This window comes from Ascaphus truei, chromosome 5, assembly GCF_040206685.1.
Source record: "Ascaphus truei isolate aAscTru1 chromosome 5, aAscTru1.hap1, whole genome shotgun sequence".
NCBI lineage: Eukaryota > Metazoa > Chordata > Amphibia > Anura > Ascaphidae > Ascaphus > Ascaphus truei.
The window spans coordinates 222,587,578-222,612,104 of NC_134487.1; the positions used below are offsets into that span (position 1 = coordinate 222,587,578).

General features: G+C 47.3%; 1 protein-coding gene across 9 annotated transcripts in view; it reads right to left on the reverse strand.

Annotated features, from left to right (window-relative positions):
* Nucleotides 1–18,675, reverse strand: part of SPDL1 (spindle apparatus coiled-coil protein 1) — a 115,886-nt gene extending 97,211 nt beyond the window's left edge. For 4 of the 9 annotated variants that reach the window (XR_012801809.1, XM_075601677.1, XM_075601675.1 and 1 more), the window contains exons 1-2: nucleotides 18,518–18,675; nucleotides 16,858–17,116 (exon numbers count right to left, since the gene is read on the reverse strand). The gene's annotated coding sequence lies outside the window, so the exon portion shown is untranslated. Of the gene's footprint in view, nucleotides 1–16,857; nucleotides 17,117–17,796; nucleotides 18,476–18,517 lie in introns of those variants that run through there. The other 5 variants (XM_075601682.1, XM_075601679.1, XM_075601680.1 and 2 more) reach the window with 3 other exon arrangements.
* Between the last annotated feature and the right edge of the window lie 5,852 nt (nucleotides 18,676–24,527).

A 24,527-nucleotide genomic window follows, 5' to 3' on the forward strand; every position in this document is an offset into this window, starting at 1 on the left:
AACTATGCGTGTGTTACGTGCCCCTCGTGTGGGTCATGTGCATGCTCTATTCTGGATACCTGTGGTGCACCACTACCTATTGGGTTCATGGTAGCATGTCCATTTTTTGGAGATATTCCATTAAAACGGGGCCGATGGTATAGCTGTACAGGCAGGACTTTAGGCACTTCCGGGTATGCCTGCGTCTCATACTGACACGCATAGGGGGAGAGAGGGCACTTATTGCGCATGCGCGGCTTAAAGCATTGCACACCATGAGAGATGTGGATGTAGTACTATCGTGCGTAAGGCGCATGCGCGAACTATAATCAGGGGCACCTCCGGGCATGTCTGCGTTTCACGCTGACACGCATAGGGGAGAGACAGAGCTTACCGCGCATGCGCGGCTCTGAGTATTACGCAGGATGGGAGACGGGGACGCAGGACAATCGTGGGTCAGGCGCATGCACGGACCACGGTCCTAAGCCGCGCAATATGCAAATTATTTCTGACTTGCGGGCCACACTGATACGCGGAAGTCAACATGAGCAAACCACTAATTAAAGTCAATACACACAGCTGCCTCCTATTGTGCTCTTTTTGGCGCGAAATTTCACCCTTTAAAAACAGTGTTCTGCCCTAGCCTCCTCACCACTCCAAGTTTAAGTCCTTTGACGAAACGCGTAGGAGTGGGGGTGCTAGGCAGGACCCCTGGATGATGTTCACGTAACTATGCTACCCAACACTGCTGCAATTTATTTTTCTGGACTGTGACTCTCCATTTACATCTTAGACACAGACAACATACACAGGTTAATTTATTAGGAGCTCATCATTAGGCTGTATCCTATACATGCTATTTACATACTTATCTGTCCTAAACACATAGTGACCCACTCAAATCACGTTACCTATTTCCTTCAGAGATTCATTTTTTGCTGTTGGTTTTGGTTCATTTATCTGCACGTTGTAGCAGAATTTATGTTGGCTTGAGATTGTCATTTATACTTTGACTTGTCACTTTCTTGTTGCTTGGGACGCAATATATTCTATGCACGGTATAGGTGCGTGTTAACCTGATAACCTGTTTTGACTAACCTGGTCCATCGCTGTGTCCTTTAGTCACTATCCATTGTTATGTAATTAGGATATATATTGTCTGGTTATTCCTTAGTCTTGCCTAAGTGTTTCTATGGGTAGTACCCGTGACAGGGGTCCTAGCCTTTATTAAGTGTTTTTAATCTTGTACTGTTTTTCACTTTACATTGTGTCAATTAATAAAATGCTATTTGTTATTTCGTACATCTGAGTGCTCCTAAACGGGTTCCTTTTTCTCTTTTATCATTAATATTATTACCAACCCGTGAGCACCGCCAATTCTAATTCATGATATGTAAAAATATATTTTTTGGCTTAAGGTGACATTGATACTATCAAAGTAGATGCGAGGTTATTCCTTTCCCCCCTCCCCCCCTTTTTTATTGAATATATATATATAATATATATATATATTGTTATAGGCATATTGTATTTCTCTGCCTACTGTAAAGCCCGCGAAAGTTACTGGCCCATAAAGGTATGTTAATGGCCAGAGGGAGACTGTGTCTACAGGGAAACCACTGATCAAAGGCTCCCTCCCCCAGATTGAGTATACAAGGGGAGGAAGAGCAGGACATGACTGTTTACGTTAAGTGTCATAATTCACACGTCTGGTCAGAGTTCCCTAGTCAAGATCCCCAGATGGTAGACCTGGAGATGCCAACTTTTTAGAGTGGGGCTAAGGAAATGGACCTCTGACTAGAAGAATGCCACCCCATGTGGGCAGGGACTACTTTGCTTCCCGTGTGAGCTGGCAAGAGGTAATTGGGGACAGGTAATTGTTATCCAATGCCGGAGTCCCAATGTTAAGGGATAGAGCCCAAATCCCATATACTGATGCAGCGGCCGTTATTCGACCACATCACGGCGCCGATTGAGTTCTCTGCTGTTCCCCACGCCGCATGAACACGGTCAATCGCCCCAGGCACCCGCGCTTATCGCGGATGTTTTGTTTGAATTTCATGGATTCTGTTTCTTTGTTTGCAATAAAATGGATGAATTGTAATGTGTACAGTACTGTGCTACTATGTCAATTTCCTGTTTTTAAAAGCCAGAACACCAAAATTCGTTTTTCTGCACTCGCATCTTAGTGCGGGAAGGCTGAAATTCATCCCGCGGTTTCAAATCGGGATTACGATGTACATGACGCGTGAAGTGTTCAAATAATGGCCGCTGCATCAGTGATTGCAAGCTCTATGCCCATTGTGTTCATTGTCTTCGTTTTGTATCCTGATGCCTGATGAACTGCTAGCCTGCGTCCTGGGCTATTTCATCTGTCCCCTTCCCAAGTAAGTGTATATATTCTGTTTGTTATTTTCTAAATACTGTATGTTCACCTCTCTTATAAGGACTAAAATCTCTTTATTATATCAGTCTCATTCAATTCAACCCAGATTATTTGGTGTATATTATAACACTGAAGCTACCATGACAAACCTCTCAAGGATAAGAACCATTTAATAAAAACTTTCTCCAAAATATTCTGAGAGCCACAACACATGCATGAATATTACACCCCCACAAACTCACCAATAGGTATATACTGTATAAGCATACAAAATGTGGGGGAATAAAATGCATCTCACAATAAGAACCTTTGTTGTTTCATTGTTTTTCTGAGCAAAACAGCGAGACACACACACAACTTTTTTTTAAACACCTTAATTACCCGGATCCTTTAATTGAGCAAAGCGAGAGATAAAATAAATTGTGATTTATTTACAACATGAACACACAGCGGAACCAAACTTCCCACCAATGGCAATGTTTCCCGAACTTCCTGGAACCGGGCAAAGGGTCTTCCAGGTATGCCAAGAGCATGCGTGAACTTCGCACGTGTCCCAGTCAAAAGATACAGTCCGCGCTCTTGCTTCCTAGGATGATGGTGAATAAATGATTTCTCTCCTCCCTGTTGCAGCTCCTGTGACATGAAGTGTTCCCCCCCCCCCCCCTCACTTCAGAAACGTCCACCACTGGAAGACTCCGTTGGTGGACCGAACAGCCAAGAAAGAAAACATAGGAGCGCACCAAGTTAAGGATGATAGTATATTTAGATAAAAACAACAATGACATGCATGCAAGTAAGAATCAGTTCATAAACAGGTCCATTGGTCTCCTCGACGCATCGGCTTTGCAGTGGGTAAGGTAAGGGGACAAGATGTGATATCCTATATCAAGTGTAGGACATTCCCAGCCAAAGTTAGCTCCCTGCTTATATGCTATGCAGCAAGCTGTCGTGTTTTAAAAACTTTTTTTCCCTTCTGCGGTTGGCAGCAAAACACTGTTGCAATGCACATACGATACATAACTGATACATTACTTGTTACAACACTTATACAGTTGCACTCAAGAGTATTAATGTGGTCCTCTTATACCTAGCGGGACACACACACAGACAATTATAATACATTCACAGGGTCGTAGCCATTTCTGGGCTGCAGAGCTGAAACTCCAAATTTTTCCAATATGACTCAGGGGCACCCAGCCGGGCATAATACCTTTATTAACTGGGTATACTCTCAGCGTCACACACTACCCTGGTGGTGGCTGCGGGGAGGGGCGCAGACCAGTGCTGGTCGGGCCTCATTGCCGTCTGACCCGGCGTCTCCCCAGCTGCTTGCCTCCCTCTCTCCTGTACTATCCCGCACCGATCTCTGACTTCAACTCGCACAGTACGTTGCGACGTGCACTTCCTGCGTGCACTGGCATCAGAGCCCAGCGTGAGACAGTACAGGAGAGAGGCAGGCAAGAAGCTGGGGAGACGGCGGCAACAAGAGGCCCGACCAGCGCCGGCTAGACCCCACCCCAAAGCAACCGCCAGGATAGTGAGGGAGAAAGGCAGCAGCTCGGGTGGGTCGGCTACCTGCAGAGAGCTGGCCCCTGTACTAGAGGATTTGAAGTTTTGGCACATCTAAGGCTGATCTTATACTGTGTGCGATGGCGCACGCACATGCCAATCACTAATTGCAAGATCCCTTAGATTCCGCTCCTAGAACACGCACACACGACGGAGCGTGATGGCGCAACCGCGTTTTGTAAAGACAAATAATTTGTCTTTAAGCGGCGGCCACACTACGTGAGCGGTTCAGCACATCACGGCAAACCAGCTCCGTGAGGTCATAGCCCCTCTCCCTATTGCCTGAAACAATATGAGCAGAGATCGCTTGTGCTACAGCTGCGTGGCACGGCAAGCTCGCAGAGTGTATGAGCTCTGCTTAACTCATTCATTAGGGAATTTGGGCACAAACTAGTAGCATTTAGCAGTAACCCCACGAAAAAGATGTCAACATCAGCTTTTGCATTAAAGTAAACATTGGCAACCATAAATCAAAATTAAAGGCGAAGTCCACGCTGACCACTGGTTTTTTTTTGTTGCCTTTTTTTTTAAAATACATACATCCCCAACCACAGCTCCCTCGCAGGGTCCCCACCGCAATTGGATGGATGCCGCTCCACCGGGCAAATGCGCGCACCGCCCTTATTAGCCTGCCTCCCGCAGGCGCACGGATTCTTGCACGCCCCCGCATGCAGACACTCCTACTGCTCTAAGGACGGGCCTTCGCTAGCTGAGCACACCCCACACCTGCGGGCTGTCCTCCGGTGGGTCCCGCCTTGAACACACCTCCAGGTCCCTGCCTGTTCATTGGATCCCGTTCCCTATTTTACACTGCTGCCTCACTTGCTATTCGGCTGAGCACAGAACAAGTTGCTGTTCTGATCACTCTCTGCCTCCCTAGTCCTGTCTTGTTTTGCAGTTCTCCTCCCGTGTACCGACCCGGTTTCCTCCTCGACTACTCCGCTCTTGGCATCAGACCTCAGCTTCGGCAAACGACCTCTCCGCTCCAGACCTCAGCTAACGGCAAACAATCACCCGCTCTCTCCGCACCTAACCTTGGCTTACAGTAAAACGACTATGTCCCGCTCTCAAACCCAGGACTTGGCTAACAGTACCCTTAACTATCCGTACCTCTCCAATCCCGACCCGGTGATCCAGACCAACCTACACTCAAGACGTGCCCTCGCGGCTATGGGTGGTGTCATATCCATTCCCACCTCAGCACAGATGTCCCGCCTACTTTGTGGTGAGCACAGCGTGACAAAATGTAATCAAAGTAGATGTTATAAAAAGAGGGCTTCACGCTTTGCATAGAATTGTGAATTGTATTATATTTATTATCATTTACATGTGATACACATCTCACTATGAAATATTGTTTCACACACAAACAGTACATGATACACAAATAATAACCTGACATCAGATAACAATATTGGATGCCCTGCAGTAAGCAATATAGGATTAAGAGTTGGCTCAAAAAAAATAATAATAAATCCATCAATTCAGGTAAGCAGCTGATCACAGAAGTACAATAGGAAAGTGTTCAAGTCTTGCCTGTCCAGGATCCCCTAGTACTGGAAAAACTGTGGTTTGACCACGTCAATTTAAGCTTGGACCCGTTTTCAAAACATTGCGAGCCTCCAATCGCTACCACAGGAGAGAGACCGATGGGCGTGAAGAAAAGCCAAGCTTGGGGAAATGCCATACGGAGATCTGTGGTGAGTTTGGGCTTCCAACCTTTGCCCACAGTGAGACGCTGACAAGCGTGGGGAGAGCTCGTTGGCAATAACTACCATCTCCAGTGAGATGCCGACAGGAGACATCCTATTGAGATCTGCAGCTGGATGAACAGGACCTGTAAGGCTCTTCTATTGGTACAGAACCCGAGAAGTCTTTACACTCCATTGTGAATGACAGACTGTTTGTTACCCCCAAAGAGACGCAGGTAAGCGTGGGGAAAGTCTCTGGACAGATAAAACTGGACCAGCCCCATCTGATGGGATTTATGCCCATTATACTTCTGTGATCAACCAGTTGCCTGAATTAGTGGATTGACACTTTTTGAACGATCTCTTAATCCTACATGTTTTATTGCAGAGCATCCAATATTGGTTTTGTCTGAAGGCAGGTTATTATTGATGTGCATCATTTACCGTTTGTGAATGCATTTAAATCAAGTCCTCTTTTTACAACGACTAATTTTATTAAATTTGCACCATCTTCTGGAGCACGCGCTTTATTTTTGTTTTATAGAATTCATTTTGGATCGGGTAGTCTGAATAGAAGCTGCTACATCTCCATTATCCAATTTTAACCGCCTTATTTTATTAAAATCTATTTTGATAATGATTCATTGTTTATCCTGCCTTTTTTTTTTTTTTTAAAGACCAAAATAAACACACACACACACATCACCTTGTTTCTAAACCCAGTGACACGTCACTTTATCACAAATAGATTTAGTGCTGGTGTGTGTGTGTGGGTTACACTTTTTTTTGACGAGGGACCAAAATACTGTGGCAACATAGGAATTAAACGGATATAGACTTCTTGAGGAGAATGCTGCTTTATGAATTAGGACAGGTAAATGACCTACTTAGAAATGTGCTTGTTATAAATGTCACAGTTTGTTAATCTGCCATAATGGCCATACCACAGATAATCTCTTGAAAATGTTTAATCCTGTTTGAAAACCAAATGCCCATCTGCTCTACAATATGGCAATTATAGTGCCTCCGGATGTTCGTGCGACTCCTCTAGCAGTTAATGGTATTCCAGCACAACATAAAATAATTGCGCAAATCTGGGTCACTGTCCCCATTTGATATAATTGCACTAGAGCAGGGGTGGGCAACCTATTTTTCAATATAGCCACAGGTGTGGCGAATTAGAAGTGAAAATAGCCACACCATATAAAAATTGAGGTATTTTGTTGCGCATGCGAAAATTTTAAACACACACTGTTTCTCAGGGCCGTTCTATAGTGTGTGCGCCGGAGCCTCTGTGAACGCGCATGCACGTGACGCATGCTTTTTTTGTGTATGCTGTGAGCGAGTGCGGCACTGTGTGTGTGTGTTATAAATACGTTTGAAATAAAGAAATACTTTAATAAATTATTTATTAACATTGTACATACACACACATTTCAGCGGCGGTTGCGAAATCTTTCTTTTCCTCATTCTCCCCCTTGTCAGCCGGTCCCAAGCTCACTGCCGTGCGCGCGCGGCACCATTATAGAAAGGCTGACAAACTTCGGCCAACTATAACTGCCACGCGCGCACACGGTGCAGCAAGCGCACACACTATAGAACGGCCCTCAGACCGCAACCCCCCCTCATCCTCTCATGCCACCACCACTACCCTCCTCACCCCCCCCTCATCACTTCTCATTTAACCCCCCCTCTCATCACCATCTCATTTAACCCCCCTCATCTCCCCCAGCACCCTTGATCTCCCCCCCGGCACCCTTGATTCTCTCTCCCCCCCCCCCTGGGCACCCTTGATTCCCCCCCCCCCCGGGCACCCTTGATTCTCCCCCCCCCCGGCACCCTTGATTCTCTCTCCCCCCCCCCTGGGCACCCTTGATTCTCTCTCCCCCCCCCCTGGGCACCCTTGATTCTCCCCCCCCCCCGGGCACCCTTGATTCTCCCCCCCCCCAGCACCCTTGATTCTCCCCCCCCCCCTTGGCACCCTTGATTCTCCCCCCAGGACCCTTTGTTCTCTTCCCAGCACCCTTTCTGCAGTCCCCCTCATCAAGCACCCGCACCCCCCACCCCTACCAGATTGCGGCACGCCGCCGATGGAAGAAGCGGCCGCCGGCAGTGGTGGCGGGCTGGCATTTTTGGATGGCGGGCAGCGCGGGTGGCTGGCTGGCAGGCGTGCAGCACATCACGCAGGAGCGAGCTGGGGGGGAGGTGTGCGCATCAGCGCGTCACGCTGGAGCGAGCTCGGAGGGGATGGAGCACACGTTGGAGCAGACGGGGGTGAGGGAGGGAGGAGAGCGTGTTACACAGCGGGAGCACGCTCATTCCCTACCAAGGAAGAAGAGAGGGGGGGTTGAGGGGGCCGTCGTGGGCCGCAGAGAGAGTCAAGGCAGCCCTGTTCGCCACACTTTTTTATATTTTATATACTATACCCTGACCAAGAACTATTTTATGTTTAATAACAAGTATTACCATCAAATCCAGGGCACCGCCATGGGGACCACCTGTGCCCCCACCTATGCCAATTTATATCTAGGCTGGTGGGAGGAAACGGTGGTCTTCACTGATGCCCTGGATGAATACACTAAGTTCGTTGAGTTATGGGTAAGGTTCATTGACGATATCATGGTCCTTTGGACAGGTACACTGGCATCACTGAGGGAATTTGTAGATATATTAAACTCTAATCTACATAACCTTAGACTTACCTTGGTCTCAAGTGTATCCAAACTTGATTTTCTTGACATCACAATCACATGGCAAATCACATGGCAAACTGGATACTACGATTTTTAGGAAACAACCCGCCACGAATAGTTTATTGAGGGCGGACAGTCAGCATCCCAAACACGTCATTAAGGCCATTCCCACAGGCCAATATCTTCGCCTTAGGCGCAATTGCTCTACACTAGATGAATTTACAGACAAGGCCAAAGATATGACACAACGGTTCATTGAACGTGGACACTCAAGGATTAACCTGAAGAAAGCATACAATCGAGCCATTGACACAAGTAGAACACAACTTCTAGTGGATAAACCCCACAAACACACCAGTGAGTACAAACCGATCCGCTTCATCGGTACTTTTAGTGACCAGTGGGGCTCTATTTATAGGATATTCAACAAGTATTGGCATATACTACTTGATGATAGAGATCTGCAGGGGGCTATGTCACATACACCTAAGCTCACCAGTAGAAGAAGCCGTAACCTAAAGGATATCTTGGTTAGAAGCCACTATCAAGTGAAACCACCACACAATACATGGCTCAGGAAGAAACCCACTGGTTCATATGCATGCAGCAGGTGTAAGGCCTGCAGATATGTACCCAAAAGAACAGATTTTATGGATTCTCATAAACAGCGGACATTTAAAATTAACGAATTCATTAACTGTGTCACAGAGGGAGTGATCTACCTGATAGTCTGCACTTGTGGCAAACTATACGTGGGCAAAACTTTCAGACAATTTAAAAAGAGAATCCTTGAGCACTTGGGTTCCATTCGAAACGCCGCAGATACTCCAGTGGCACGCCACGTAATCAAAGAACACAACGGCAATATTGATCAGTTAAACTTTATTGGTATCCAGCATATTCCTTGGGGTAAACGTAAGGGCGATTGGGACAAGGTGCTATTGCAGACTGAATGCAAATGGATATACATACTTGATACACTTAGCCCCACTGGTCTCAATGAGGGGTTTATTTATAAATCCTTCCTTTAAAACATCTGACATCACCATGGTGAACCCATAGCTACAATCCACTGCATTGGAGGGGGATCCGGGTATACAGCTAATTTTAGAGTCCGTTTTGACCTACTGGGCGGACGCCATAGGTTAGCACAGTCCTACACCCATACAATACCCATTACCATAATCCCTAGGCCCCACTACACCTGTGATTCTCTATAGTGACCATTTTGTCTCTGTTGTCTTCCTATATGCACCCCGAGGTTGGCCCTGGGGTACCATGTGTGGATACGTATATATTCACCATTGTCTGACCTTCCTCCTTGAAGTGGGACTACATGCCATTTACTAGGTCTATGCTAGCATCACCATGGTGAACCTATAGCTAACAATTCACTGCATCGGAGGGGGATCCGGGTATACAGCTAATTCTAGAGTCCGTTTTGACCTACTGGGCGGACGCAATAGGTTAGTACAGTCCTACATCTCTACATTACCTATTACCATCACCCTGGTCCTACTACACCTGTGATCCCCTATATTGGCCATTTGGTCTCTACAATCTCCCCACATGCATCCTGAGGGTGGTCCTGGGGTACTGTGTGTGGATATGTATCAATTTATCAGTCTGATTTTACTCCTTTAAGTGGTACTATCTGTCTCTAACTAGGTATGCTTAAGCAATTAGTCATCAACTGGATACACCCATCCTGTACATCTGAGTGTACTCCTGTACTATTCGTGTATTCACTTTTCTGTATACTATACAGTATCACCGGCATTTAGCCGCTATTTTGGCAACAGCACATCTAGGGTTAATCCAAAGCTAATCGTCTTGAGTCCCTTGAGTACTATGATTCGTTCCCCAGGCTGTCAATCACCACATCGGAGTGTGATTGGGGTGATTGTGTGTCCCGCCCAGTCTGTTGGGTATTTAGAAGTGACACAGCTAGCCAGTAGGTACCTCCTACCTTGAGAAAGCGCCAGCCCCCGAGCGCGAAACGTACGTCGGGATGACGTCATCGCGTTGACGTCGGAGGTCACGGGTGAGATTGCTCCGGTATCGGGGAGGGAGAGGGTGTATACCAGAGCCTGCGTTGCAATCAGCCTTTATGTGGGAACTGTTGTGCCATGGCATTTGCTGGTATGTGCTGGTTTATCAGTGTGGGATATTGACTATTCATGTGGCGGTATTATCCTAGAGCGCTACTACACTGACCATGACACTTCCAGCAGTCTGTTGATATTGGTGACACATGCTGATCTATTAGACTCTGGAATCACTGTGGCTAGGAATATTATTTACTGCTACACCCTCTCATTTGATATAGGAGGGGGACACTGTTACTATCTATGTCAGGGGGGCGCAAACTTTTTTCCCTGCGCCCCCCCTGCCAGCTGTCCCCTCACTCCCGCGCCCCCCCCAACCCCAACTTCCCCGCGCTCCGGCGTAATGACGTCACGTTGCCATAGCAACGTGACGTCACATGACCTCGCAGCGTCATTTTGACGCCGCGTTGCCATGGCGACGCAGGGAGGAAGCCGCCGGAGCCATGGTAAGTTAGGTTTACAGAGGCCCTGCAGCTCCCCCGGCACTTAATTTAAGTGCCTTCGGGAAGCGCGCGGGGCCTCTGTAAACCCCGCGCCCCCCGTCGGCAGTGTCGCGCCCCCCCTGGGGGTCGCGCCCCACAGTTTGCGCACCGCTGATCTATGTTATGATTATTGACACTAGTCAGATTTAGAGGTTATTTCATGCCTATTCCCCGACTTATACCCTTCCCCCTGTATTCCGAGTAGTATATCAGGAGGGTTCTATTTAAGAACCAAATCTATTGCTATATACCTACCAATTAACCTCCTGTTAACACCCATACCTTGAGTTTTAGATGTTTTTATTACCTACTGAGTTTGCGTCGTTATAGTGTATCATACATATATGTTAATAAAAGTTTTTTGTTTTGCCTATTAGGCTTTTATGGTAATTGTTCATTCCTAGCACTGGATGCGATTACAAGCCCTCCCCTACGGCCTTACAGTATCTGATATATGTCAGGAGTATTATACCCCTGCTGCTATTTATCATTAGCCTGTTGTGCAGTGGTAAAAGGGATCTGTGGGAGACTTCCTTGTTGTCTTCTTATTTACTTGCCTTGCCAGTACCATCCCTTTGCACCGGCTACATTATCTACTATCTGGTGAGCGGTAAACTATTAGTTATTTTCGCCACACTTTCCCTGCCAATTCGCCACAAGAGGCGAATGGCGATAGGGTTGCCCACCCTAGCACTAGAGCATGTAAACTTCAGGGTCTATTGACGCTTTGTGATTCCAATTATGCTTTGTATGGTGCCCTGAACAGGGACATTCTGCAGCCACTTACAGTGTAATTATAGAGATCTACATCAATGATTAAAATACAGCTGGCTACCATCCCCACTTAACAGACATGTTTACTTGGATATTACTAAATTTCTATAAACTAAAGATTAACATATTTCATGCACTTATTACATACCCTTATACTGATCTTTTAAAGACAATACAGAGGTCTAACCAAGCTATTGAAAAATGTATGCATACTTCTCAATTTGAACAAAAGTGTTACAAAAGGAGCCTCATTCCCCTTTACAGTACAGTATTGTGTGAAAATGTAGGTGATGGTATTAGTACGTAATGTCCTACAGCTGGGGTACGCAAAAGTTTCTCTGCGTGTGCACCCCCCCTACCATGTCAAGCGTCAAATGTTGCCATGGGGTCATGTGACATTACAGCAAGATCCCACAGCATTTAATTTAAATGCTTTGGGGAAGAGCGTGGGGCCTCTGTAAGTGCCGCACCCACCAAAAAAAAAAAAAAAGCTTGTGCCCCCTTTTTCACACCCCTGTCCTACAGAACGGTGTTCCGATTATCAAGTTTTTGCATTAACTGAATCTTAAATTGATTCATGGAACCTCGCCAACTCTTTTCTTGGTTTGTAAAATTTGCTAATTTTACACTTTGCAAGCATGTTACAGACTGCTAAAGAAACCATAATCACAAGATGTTCCTTGTCAGGCGCATCAGTTTACGTCCCTTTGAAGTCAATGTAATTTTTTATGACATGCTCAAATGGTGCAAGATCAGTGAAAAACCATGTTTGAAAATAAAACATCTGCTAATCAAAAATGTGTAATATTACGCAAGGGTACAGTAAAGATTAGCAAGATTACTTCAATTCAGTCTTGGCCTCTGAACTGTTATAAAATGTGGATCCAAAACACACAACTTTTATGAACAGCAGTCAAAACGTCTTGACAGCAAACTATCATGTATAAAAACCACAACAAATGTTGAACTTAAGGTTAAATTATTTCTATCACCAAAACACATTTTCAAGAGGTAAGGAATGACAGGATCATTCTTCTCGCATACATTGTATGTGAAAAGAATACCAGATTTCACTAGCCAACCAAGTAATGTACTAGCCAGGCAACGTAATTTCTTCCAACCAGCATGCAATTATTTAAAAAAGAAATACGACTCGACATGTCTATGCTGTTCTACATATAAAGGGGTGTTGTTCATATGTGTTAATCTCCCTTTTGCGTCCCCTATTCTATCTTTCCATGCTTCCCATTCTCTATAGGCAGCGCTACTCAAATTTTTGCAACTTCTGCGCATCATAATTTATTTCCCGACTCTTCATTGAACCAACCTTCTCTTTTGCCAGTCCTGGTCCACACTACATGTCTTGCCTAACCCAGGGGTGCTCTATTCCAGTCCTCAAGTCCCCCCAACAAGTCAGGTTTTCAGGATATCCCAGCTTCAGCACAGGTAGCTCAATCAGTGGCTCAGTCAAAGACCGAGCCATCTGTGCTGAAGTTTGGACCGATTGAGCACCTGTGCAGAAACAGGAATATCGTGAAAATCTGACCTGTTGGGGAACTAGAGTATTCTTCCCCCCTTCTTAATTTTAACCACACATACACAACCTTCACCTTTCTTTTTGTCAACACTCACCTCTGCGCAGTCCCTCTTTTCATGTCATGGGCCTTCACAATACCTTCTGGCAGAATGCAAGTCAGAAGCGGGGTCGTAAGGAAAGGAGGGCCCAGCATAGAGTGTGAAAGAGGCGCTGTGAGGCTGACAGCAGGTTTTAGATAAAACTCCTTTCAGAGAAGGATCAACAAACCCTTATTTTTTTCTGCTTGAAGAGAAAAATTAGCTTGACCATAGCAATTGGCAAGTGCATTTTTCTCTCTAGCGAGCAGAAAATACTATAAGCAGGTTTTAATTAACAAGGAGCAAGAGGTCCATGCTCCTGTCTGATATGTGCATGAACAATATACCAGTACATTCCTCAGATACATTTTTTTTAGTCTGTTTTAACCTATTGGAAGGCACATTATTTTTTGAACACCAGGGATCAGCTCACGCACGCCAACCCCCACTCCCAAAATAACGGATTTTAGTTTTTGAAGGGAAATTTCTTTGCTGGCACCTACAAATATTTAGCTGGCACAAATCTCCTTCATGGTGACGGAAGTAACGTCACTGCCCCGCGCATGCGCAGTAGTGCTTCACGCACCAGGCGCTTTGATAAAAGCACTTAGTGCGTGAAACGCGTAAGAGGACCACTTTTTCTGTGACTGCTATGTTGCTAGTGGTTCCGTGAATAAACCCACCTGTTTTTTCAGCATTCCAGATTGGCTCACCGGTTTTTTTTTCTATCAGGAGCTATACTCGCCTCTTCCTGTGATACAGGCTTTTCACATTCTAACATCGCTCTGGACCAAGCATGCCCACGGAGTCCAGACAGATCTGGTACAGTGAGTACAAGTGTCTGCTGTTGCAGTTAATCTTTCAAACGCCGGCTTGTCCAGCATCTCCTGCCAGGAGGTCTGGAGTGCTTTTATCTCGCTTGGGGGCATCACTGTTTTAGATTTGTTGAGTGAGCGGTTGGTTGGGTCGACTTGGGTCTCAGTGGGGCTGTGCCCTGACCTCTCTTCCCCTTCAACCCCCCACCCCTCCCCCCACAGCGTGTGTTCCCTTCGTTTATTTGCACATATATACTGGACTTTATCATTTACATACCAATCATTAGAGGGACACATTTACTTCAGATACATTTATTTTTAAATCTCCCAAGTTTGTCATATGTTTATCGTCATACACTATATCAAGATTCTGCTTGAACTGTGCAGCACTAGTTCAGGACTATGTTCTGGGATTCTTCAATATTAGCTATGTAGCACCTAAGTTTGTGAAGCATTATAGATGCTTCGCAGATTCTGATGCCTATAAGAAAGGCACATTTGCTGAAAGATTTAAAAGTTCCATGTTTTTCCTAAAACTGAAAAAAAAAAAAAAAAAAAAAAAAAAAAGGGAAGGAAGGAAGCCTCCATTAGTCGTGTCCTGATGTGGAAATGTCTACAGTGACCTAATGTCAATGTCTTCAAAACAAACCATATTTAGAGACGTTTATTGTATGTGAGCATTTAAATTAAATGATGGGGGATCGCGCGAGGCCTCTGCAACCTGTACTTACCGAGACGGAGCCGGCTTCAGGACACGTGACCATGGCAACGTGGCGTGAAATGACGCCACAGGGTGACGTGACATTACATGACCCCGCGGCGTCATTTGATGCCGCTCGAGGTAAAGGGGGGTCCCCAACAACAGAGGAGAGCAGGCAGGGTGGGCAAGGGGGAAGACTGCCTGTACCATTATTTAGTGCAGTAGAGTAACATTTCTGTTTTTGGTTACAACATGGCGTACATCTCAGAATGGTCATGGATCGCAGAGTGCACATGATCCAAATTGTATGGAACTGCAACCTTTTAACCAGTATTTAGGTTACCGTATGTCTGAACCGAAAAGAGGATTACACAAACAGCGCTCCAAACACCAAATGACAAAACTACATGCAGTGTGCTCTCAATACGTTATGAAAGCTCGCACAAATAAAAGCATTTCGTTAGCCACAGAACGGTATCATCTATTTATTTTTTGATTATTGAAGCTCGGCTAACACGGTACTTTTACCTCTACACATACATATACATACACACACACAAACACGTGTGTGTGTGTGTGTGTGTGTGTGTGTGTGTGTGTGTGTGTGTATCTTAAATGGAAATTTAACTGTATGCTCATTTGCATGTCTTAGGCAGGTCTGCAACCCCACCTTTCACCATTATCACCCAGCACTTCCACTGCAGCAAGGGATTCTGGGAGATGACATGCAAATGAGCACACAGTGCAACTTTTTGCTTCAAAACCATTTTAAACATGGTTCCCTATAAGCTTAAGCTTGCTGCATGGTCACAGCTTTAAGCACAGCCAGGGTTAAGATGCATAGCCAGTATAACCAACACCACACTGATGAGACCCATTAAGGTCGAAACAGCCGTCTGTGGGTGGGTTTACTGGCTATGCATCTTACAGTTATATTTCCATTTGCTATATGCTTTGCTGTGGAGGGTTTTTGTCACTTTTTTTTACTCACAGTAACTTAACTAAATAAGTGTCATGTAGTGTTTTAACCTTATATTGGTTCAGGAAGCCTAGAAATGATATTGTGAAATGCTGAGGAACCCCAACCCTCGATCAGACACATTGTAAGGAACCTCCGACCCTCTATAAGGCTGCATCCACTGTGGCGCTGACCGCGCTCATGCTTTTTCGTAAAGGTGGGGCATGGCAGAGCAGTAACTGGCGCTGATTGGCTGTGGTCATGTGACACTTCAGCACGCCTGAAATACAATGTTATCTGTCTCAGCAAGCGCCTACCGTACAGGCATGGGCATGCGCCGCGTGAGCGTGGCTGGACAATAAGAATGCAGTTTTGACTACGCCAAGTGCGGTCAACGGCACAGTGGACTCAACCCAAGGCTGCGGCCAGGCAGGGAGCGAGCTGGCGCTCGTGCGCGGTGACGTCACGCGCTCTGCTGGGCGATTTATGACAGCTAGTTGCGTGTGCGCGCGGCTATGACGTCACAGATCTGGTTCGTCCTCATTGGGCAAACCGCTCAAGTGACCAGCATAATCAAATTTGCTTGCCTTTGCACGCAGCTAAGTGCCATGCCTGCGCGCGCTGGCAACACATTGCAGCAATGCGTTTCATCGCGGCCAGCGTGCGCCTGCTCAGCATCACCCTGGACGAGTCCCAAGACTGAGTCCCCGCTGGCGCTGAGCGCGCTCATGCATGAGCACCGGGTGTCCTGCATTTACGCACGCGAGGGCAAGGGGGAGGGGGGTGAGAATGAGAATGATCCCACATGTGTGCTCTAATAGTTGACAGGGTTTGTGGATCTTACGTTTAATCTCATGAAGATTGTTGGAACTGATATATGATTGCAAACTTCAGTAGCCTATGTCAAAGTGTGGTGCAGATCTTGTATAATCACTGAAAGAAATATCAAGGGTGAATATATGCAGCAAGAGTGCAGCTGACCATGATGAAATAGAGCTGGGACCCGTGTCACCTATAGCCTGCGCCCCAATTATTGCGGTCAAATCACGTCTCACCGTCGTGTGCACAATTGCACGGATGGATCTTACCTCGCTCAACTCTGTCCAGATTACAGCAGTAAATAGACGTACCGCTCACCAGGGAGGAAACACGCAAGGCTCGTGACTCCTGTAATCCTGTGCACACCGTGCTCCTGATCTCCGCACTCCAGGAACAACTGCAGATCACTGCGTGTCTGTCTGTTTCGCCGTAGCCTCGATGTAGGCGGAGCTCTCTTACGCTCTCAGGTCATCCACTCCCACAAATCCGTAGAGGCCAAGAACGTCTTATGCCTGCACCCCACACTGGCTACAAAACAGTATATAGAATTAGTAAAGTCTGGGGGTATACTCACGTCCCCACTTCAATCTGTTCCGTGCGTGCATCCAACTAGCTGGTAGATAAAGTTGTTGGGAAAGAGAATGGGCACTGCTAATGAAAAAATGAGGCTGGAAAAAAGGTGTTAGTCTTCTTTATTGGGCATAATAGCCAAAGTTAAAATAGCTAAGGATCCTCTGACGCTTTATAAAGCGCCCCAAGAGGCGAGAAACGCGTCAGAGGATCCTTAGCTATTTTAACTTTGGCTATTATGCCCATTGGAGAAGACCAACTTTTTACACCTTTTTCCAGCCTCATATTTTCATTAGCAGTGCCCATTCTCTTTCCCAACAAATATATCTATATAAGTAACCGCCGCAAGCGCCACCCGCTCAGCACTAGCGGGGACGCTGCCTAATAGCGCAACTGAGATCAGATGCATTGCAAATTCTTCAGTATTTGGTACAATTTTCAAATGACCTAAAAATGGCAGGGAACCCATTAGGGATGCTCAAATGATTGGTACAATCACTATGAAAGAAGACAGAGGTGCAACCTGCGTACATGACCAGAGCTATAAGACATATACAGTATGACATTCCTTACATCCACTGCCCGAACCAAGACCCTGTCATGCTAATCACATGTGCAATGAACTGTAGCATACTTACTGTACAGTACTCCGCTAATCTCAAAATGCATTACACAATAGAAGTGAATGAAGATTAAAGGCATCCGAATCACCACAATGGAGGAGGTGCAATCCGCCCATAACCACTTAGTTAAACTGTACTAAAGCTAGAGTAAGGCCCACCTAAGGCTGCGTCCATGGTTACTGCTGGCGGAGGTGCGCTGAGGGAAAGCGGGTGCTTTCCCTGGCCTTAGACAGCACGCCATCCGGGGGCATGTCGGCGGGCAGGCCAGTGGCGTCACGGAGCTGGTTCGCCCTCATTGGGCGAACCACTCACATGACCGGCCCCACGCTCCGGCAAGCGTGAAAATGTAAAACTTTGCTAAGACTTACGCTTCCGCACGCTTGCAGAAGCAAGCCCCTGCTAAAGCCGCTCTCATTGTGGCTGCAGGGGCTCAGTGCCGAGCGTAAGCGCGCCTCAGCACACCTCCACCCATCAGCACTAACCATGGACGCAGCCTGACACAAGCTGTCACCGACACCCCACCGCACTTCCTTGCTTGCTTGATGAGCAAGGCAAACCTAGCAAAATAAAGAATACGCCTCCTAAATTAGCATGATAGCACTGGACCTATGTATTGGCTGTGACGCGAAGCATTGCAGTCCTCTGCTGTAAAGAAATGGTTAATAACCCGAGTTTGCTGCACCGCAAAGGTAATATAATGGCAGTAACAGTGGGTCGCGCGCTTACTCAACCTCACCTCTGCTCTGCGTCACCACCGCACTTTAGCTTCTCAATTTGAATCGGGCTCGCGGCTTCTGATTTCATAAACATCGCGAGAATATGAATCTGGTGTCAGAGCGCAGGCCTGCTAGCTGTCTGATTGGCTGCTTTGAGACAGGGAGGGTGTTGGGTTTTTATCTTAGTTCGCATGCGTAATGCGAAAATTCCCGAGTAGAGAAGGGCTGCTATATATAGACAGAGTGGGATCAGGTCTTTATTTACATGGATGTGATAAAAGCATTTGTTCATCAAACACAATATTGTTAAAGAAGGAGTGGGTCAGTCTTGTAAGGGCCGTTTTATAGGGGCGGGCGCGCGCGCGGATTTTTAGTTGGCTGACCTCAGTCAGCCTTTTTATAGAAGTGCCGCGCGCGCGCAAGGCAGGGAGAGGGGAGCCGACAATTGCACACACAAAAAAAAAAAAATATTACACTTTTTTTAATTTAAAAATTCTTACTTACACTCACACAACATATACACACACATACACGCATATACACTTATCTGCAGCTCCCAGCTCTATATACACGGAAAGCATGTGGCACGTGCACGCGCGTTCGCATAGAAACGCACGGCTGCATGCTGTATAGAACAGGCCTTAGGGCTGTAATATACAGCGTGCGGCCGCGCGTTCCTATCCGAAAGCGCGTGCACGTGCCGCATGCTTTTCGTGTATATAGTGCCGGGAGCTGCAGGAAAGGTATATGTGTATGTATGTGTGAGTATATGTGTGTGCATGGGTTGTGTGAGTGAAAGTAAGTCCTAGATAAGATTTTTTTTAAGAAAAAAAACTTTAATTAATATTTTTTTTTTACTTCTGCAATTATTTACACACACACACACACATCCATACAAACACACATCCACGCATACATACATGCATACATACATACACATACATTTGAGCGCAGGCAGCGGTGCGAAAAGATGAATTTCCTTATCTTCGCCGCTGTCTGTCGGCTCCCCTCTCCCTGCCGTGCGCGCGTGCGGCCCTTCTATAGAAAGGCTGACTAACGTCAGCCAACTAAAAATCCGCGCGCGCACGGCACTATAGAATGTGCCTATGTGAGGAGTAAAGACTTATAAAGATTTACATATACGTTTTTAAGTAAAGGGAACTGTTATTGCAATTCAAATGCTGATGTTTATTACTAAGGTTAGTATTTACTAAGCAGTGTTTTGACATTCGCTTGAATTGGCTGCATGGAGTCTTGCAGCGCAGAAGGTGCTTTATGGCAGAAAACTGCTTAGTAAATATGGCCCTGCAATTGTGAACAGGGTTAGGGCCGTTCTATACAGCATGCGACCGTGCGTGCCTATGCGAAAGTGCGTGCACGTGCTGCATGCTTTTCGTGAGTATACTGTGTGAGTATACAATGTTTGTGTGTTTTTATGTGTCATTTATTATTTATTAAAAAAAAAACATTGTTAAAAATAAAAAATGCGCAGACACACAAATACATACACACATATACACACACATATACATTGGAGTGGGAGTCTTGCTGAGGGGGGCCCCTACCTTTTTCCACCTGATGACATGGAGTTCTGACCTACCTTTGTCTGTGACATCTACTTACTGAGTGGTGACGTATTTTTCTCTCTGTTACCCATTATACTTGTGTACCCAATTCATGTAAACCATTGCATCAAATTATATGGCATAATATTTTTACATGTGGTCAAGATTTCAGTGCAGGTTGATTGTCACGCAGGTGTGCATTTACACAGCAACCTGCACCCTGTACATGTCTTGTTTAGGATCTTTATCTTAGACCCATGCCTCCAGGTCCATTATGTTTAGGTAGTGTTGAGCCCCCCTCTTCTTTTATATTTCATCCCCTGTTTTAATCACCTGAATAAAATTATTTTTGTTACACTTTCATTTATGTCCGTGTGCTATTTAAAGGTTGCTTTCCCCCTGTTGTTTCTATATTCATTTAACCTTTAGCACCACTGTTTAGTCACACCGTATATGACTTATGAACAGGTGTTTTGGACACAATCTATTCAAGTGTTGAGCGATATTCCTGTGTGTTATAACACATATACATACATACACATGCATACATATATACACACACACATATACATACATTTGAGCGCAGGCAGCGGCGCGAAAAGATGAATTTCTTCATCTTCGCCGCTGTCTGTCGGCTCCCCTTTCCCTGCCGTGCACGCACGCGGCCCTTCTATAGAAAGGCTGACTAACGTCAGCCAACTAAAAATCCGCGCGCGCGATCGACGTAGCATGCACCCGGCACTAGAACGTGCCTTAGGCCTCGTCGATGTTGCCTGCGTGCTTGCGGAAGCGTGCTGACGCGCGCTCCCGCTCAGCACTGAGCCCCTACAGCCGCAATTAGAGCTTGCGGAAGCGCAGGTCTTAGGGGAATTTAAAATTCCCCCGCTTGCCGGCGAGACAGGCCGGTCACGTGAGCGGTTCGCCCAATGAGGGCGAACCAGCTCCGTGACGTCACTGGCCCGCCCCCGGCCAGTGACGCGCCCGCCCCCGGCCCGCCCCCTGACGGTGTGTCCCCCTTCTGCCCCGATCCATGTCTCCTGTGTGTGTGTGTGTGTCTGTGTGTGCATGTGTGTATGTGTGTGTGTGTGTGTGCGTATGTATATGTGTGTGCATTGTGTGTGTGTGTGTATGTGTATGCATGTGTGTATGCATGTGTGTGTGTATGCATGTGTGTGTACGCATGTGTGTGTGTGTATGCATGTGTGTGTGTATGTGTATGCATGTGCGTGAGCGCGTGTGCGCGCGCGTGCGTGAATATATTTATCAAAGTTGCACAATGTTAATAAATAATTTATTCTCACAACATGTCTTTTTTTTTAATTTTTAAAATATTATATAATATACACACAGACACACACAGAGACACAGACACACACACACACACACACACACACACACACACACACACACACACACACACACATATACACACACACACATATACACACACACACAGGTTCCCCAGTGACACACAAACACACAGGCCACTTCAAAGTGACACACACACACTGACAGCTACCAAGTGACACACACACACACACACAGTGATACCCGCCTCCCAAGCGCTTGCTGTCTCCTCTGTCAGGACAGCAAAAAGCTCCTGGTAGAGCGAGCGGCAGCAAGCGAGAGCGAGCAGCAGCACCTAAGCGCTTCCTATGTCCCAGGCCTAAGGTGTATTAGGTCCCAAATGGGACCAGAGGCCACAAGAAGCCGACAATGGGATTTAATCAATGAGTGTTGTTTGCTGTTACACCCCTCTATTGTTAGGCTTTATCTTTTTCTCTAAAGTGAACATGTAGTTATTTATGTGTAGCCAGGTCACCTTTTTCTCCCTGCGACCCCCCCGGGAACCTCCGTGGCCCGGAGCGATGTCGGGTGCTGCCGGAGGCAAGCGGCAGACCCGACGGCCATTCCGGAGGGTGGGGGCCGAGGAGGGAGCAGCGCGTCTTCCCCTGCAGGTTGCCGGTTGCCAGGGACGCGATCGGGCCGTTGCTATGGCCGCAGTCGCGTCGCTAAGGTCCCGGCGGCTCGGTAATCCGGGCGGCGCCATTGCTCTGCGCGTTGCGCATGCGCAGGGGATATTAAGAGCCAGAGGCCCCCGAGCAGCTCGCGCATGCGCGGAGGGAACTTCAGGGGCAAGGAAGAATCGCGCGAGAGGTAGGGAGACAGTGAGACGGCCATTAGCTGCTCGCGCATGCGCAGGAGAGGCGCGCACGCGGTCCCTATGTGCTTTTAGGCTCCATGGGACTACAACTCCCATGGGGCATAGCGAGGCAGGCACCAGGTGCCTGATAGGAGCCAATAGGGCTGTAGGACTGCCCTGGAGGGAGATAGATACATTTGGCGGGCTGGAGCTGCGTAGTCAGTCAGAGTCAGGAGCCCAAGGAAGGAAGGAGGTAGGGTGCAGGAGCCGGAGACTCCCTGCACTAAGGCCCTAGTTAACCCTGTATTCCCCCAGGTTAGTGAGTGTTGCCAGGGATAGTCTCAGAGAGGGACCCTGTCACTCATGGTAGTCAGAGCTGGGGAATAGCCAGGGATAAAGGGGGCTGAGGTTAGTCTGCAGAGTGTTGCGGCAGGCGTTTAAGTGAAGTAGTGGCACGAGACAGCTGGGGGGTTCATAGCGGTAACCAGTCCGGGGAGCCATAGCCCAGGGTCCGTGTTGCGAGTGACGAGGCAACTGGGGGGGGGGTTCATAGCGGTAACCAATCCGGGGAGCCCTTGCCCAGGCGGCGTTGCGCGTAGTACGAGGCAACTGGGGGGGTTCATAGCGGTAACCAATCCGGGGAGCCATGGCCCAGGGCCCGTATTATGAGTAGGGTGGGTACAAGACCTACCTATATAGGATAGGCAACCCCGAATGCCCTAGGAGATTGACCCTTAAGCCACTTAAGGATGCTGTGCTATAGGGACGGCCTATAGTGCAGGGTGTGTCACGTTGCTGTTCCCGGAAAGCGGTGGGACCCACGTTGGGGTCCACAGAGACTGTGTTACTGTCTGCAGGAGTTTGGTTGGAGGAGTCCTCGTCGACGGACCCTTTGAGAAGATCGTTGCCGACCCGAGTACTGGAGTGCTCGGAAGGTATCAATATATAAGTGCACCACCGGGCCCTTAGCTAACTGTGACTGCGCAGTCACCCATTGCCTCTCTGCGGGAGTGTGAGACATTGGGTGGGGTTTTGGACAATGGGTGGGTTCACTGATGTTTGGGAAGCGTCCTGCGCGACGCAATAGGTGTTTCCTCTAGAGAGGGACACAGGTTGGTTACTAATGTAGTATGCACGTATGTCCTATGTTCATAAGTAAAGTCCTTAGTTATTATATAATCACTGTGTGTGTGGTTTCTGATTGGGTTCCTATGTAGGGTCATTCTACACTTCCATAGAATCCTACATAGGTGGAGGCGCTGAAAGAAGATCTGTTCCAGAGGATTCACCCCAGGCTCTCATTAGCGGAGGCTCAGACCTCCTGTGAGCCTGCAGGTATACGCACCACACCGGTAACACTGCATGTTCTACTCACCCACACTATATATGAGATTGGGTGGGGTGGAATACCCGTTACATTTGGAGGCGCTGCTGAGATAGACCTGGGGTGCCCTGTTCCATTTTTTTTCAAATTGTCCAAGTCCTATTTTTTTTTGTCCACCATGGTTGTCAAGTCCGGACACGAGGTCCTCGCCTGGGCCTTGAGGATAAATAATCTTAGTCCCCGCCGTGTGGTGGCTTTAGAAGGCGTTCCCGCCAATATATCTGAAGATGAGATCTATGAGCATATGCGTAAAATCCCCGGATGGCAGCACGCTCTTCTTATAGACCTAGAGCTAGCTTCCACATCCTCGTGGAGGTCGCGGCTTTTTGTCGTGTCATCATCGAGGGATATATGCCCGTCCGAGTCACCGTCCACGTTATTTATGCCTGGGTGTCCCCCTGAGGGTTACCCGTTAGTATACGCTGACCCCGCGCCATGGCAACTTCCTCCAAGTGAGATGCGTGCACGTGATACCGCTCCCAAGGCGCAGAATGATTTTGCAGAAAACCATCCGGGACTGGCGGGAAAACCAGAGCCCCGCCCCCGTAATGTGAGTGACTCAGTGCAGAGCGAAAACCACTCCCTTGTAAAACGTGCCCTTCCTTTAGATTCCACCAGGGGGAGCAAGCACGGTTATCTTCAACCATACGTGGACGCTGTGAAAGACACTATGATCTCTGAGGATGAGATGATGCATGAGGATGAGATAGACTGTCAGGGGATAAACCCTAATGTGTATGTGCCCTGGCGAGCGCCAGGAATAGATCTCCTTATGCTACTGTGCCCCTGCTTGCAAGAAGCCTATGACGGGGGAGCCGACATATCCCAAGTGCCACTAGACTTCAGGATCACCGAGGTAGATGGGGAGCCGTGTACACAATGCTTTAGCCCCACTTGTGACTGTTCTAGGGGAGCACTGGCGTGGGAGCCCAGATGTG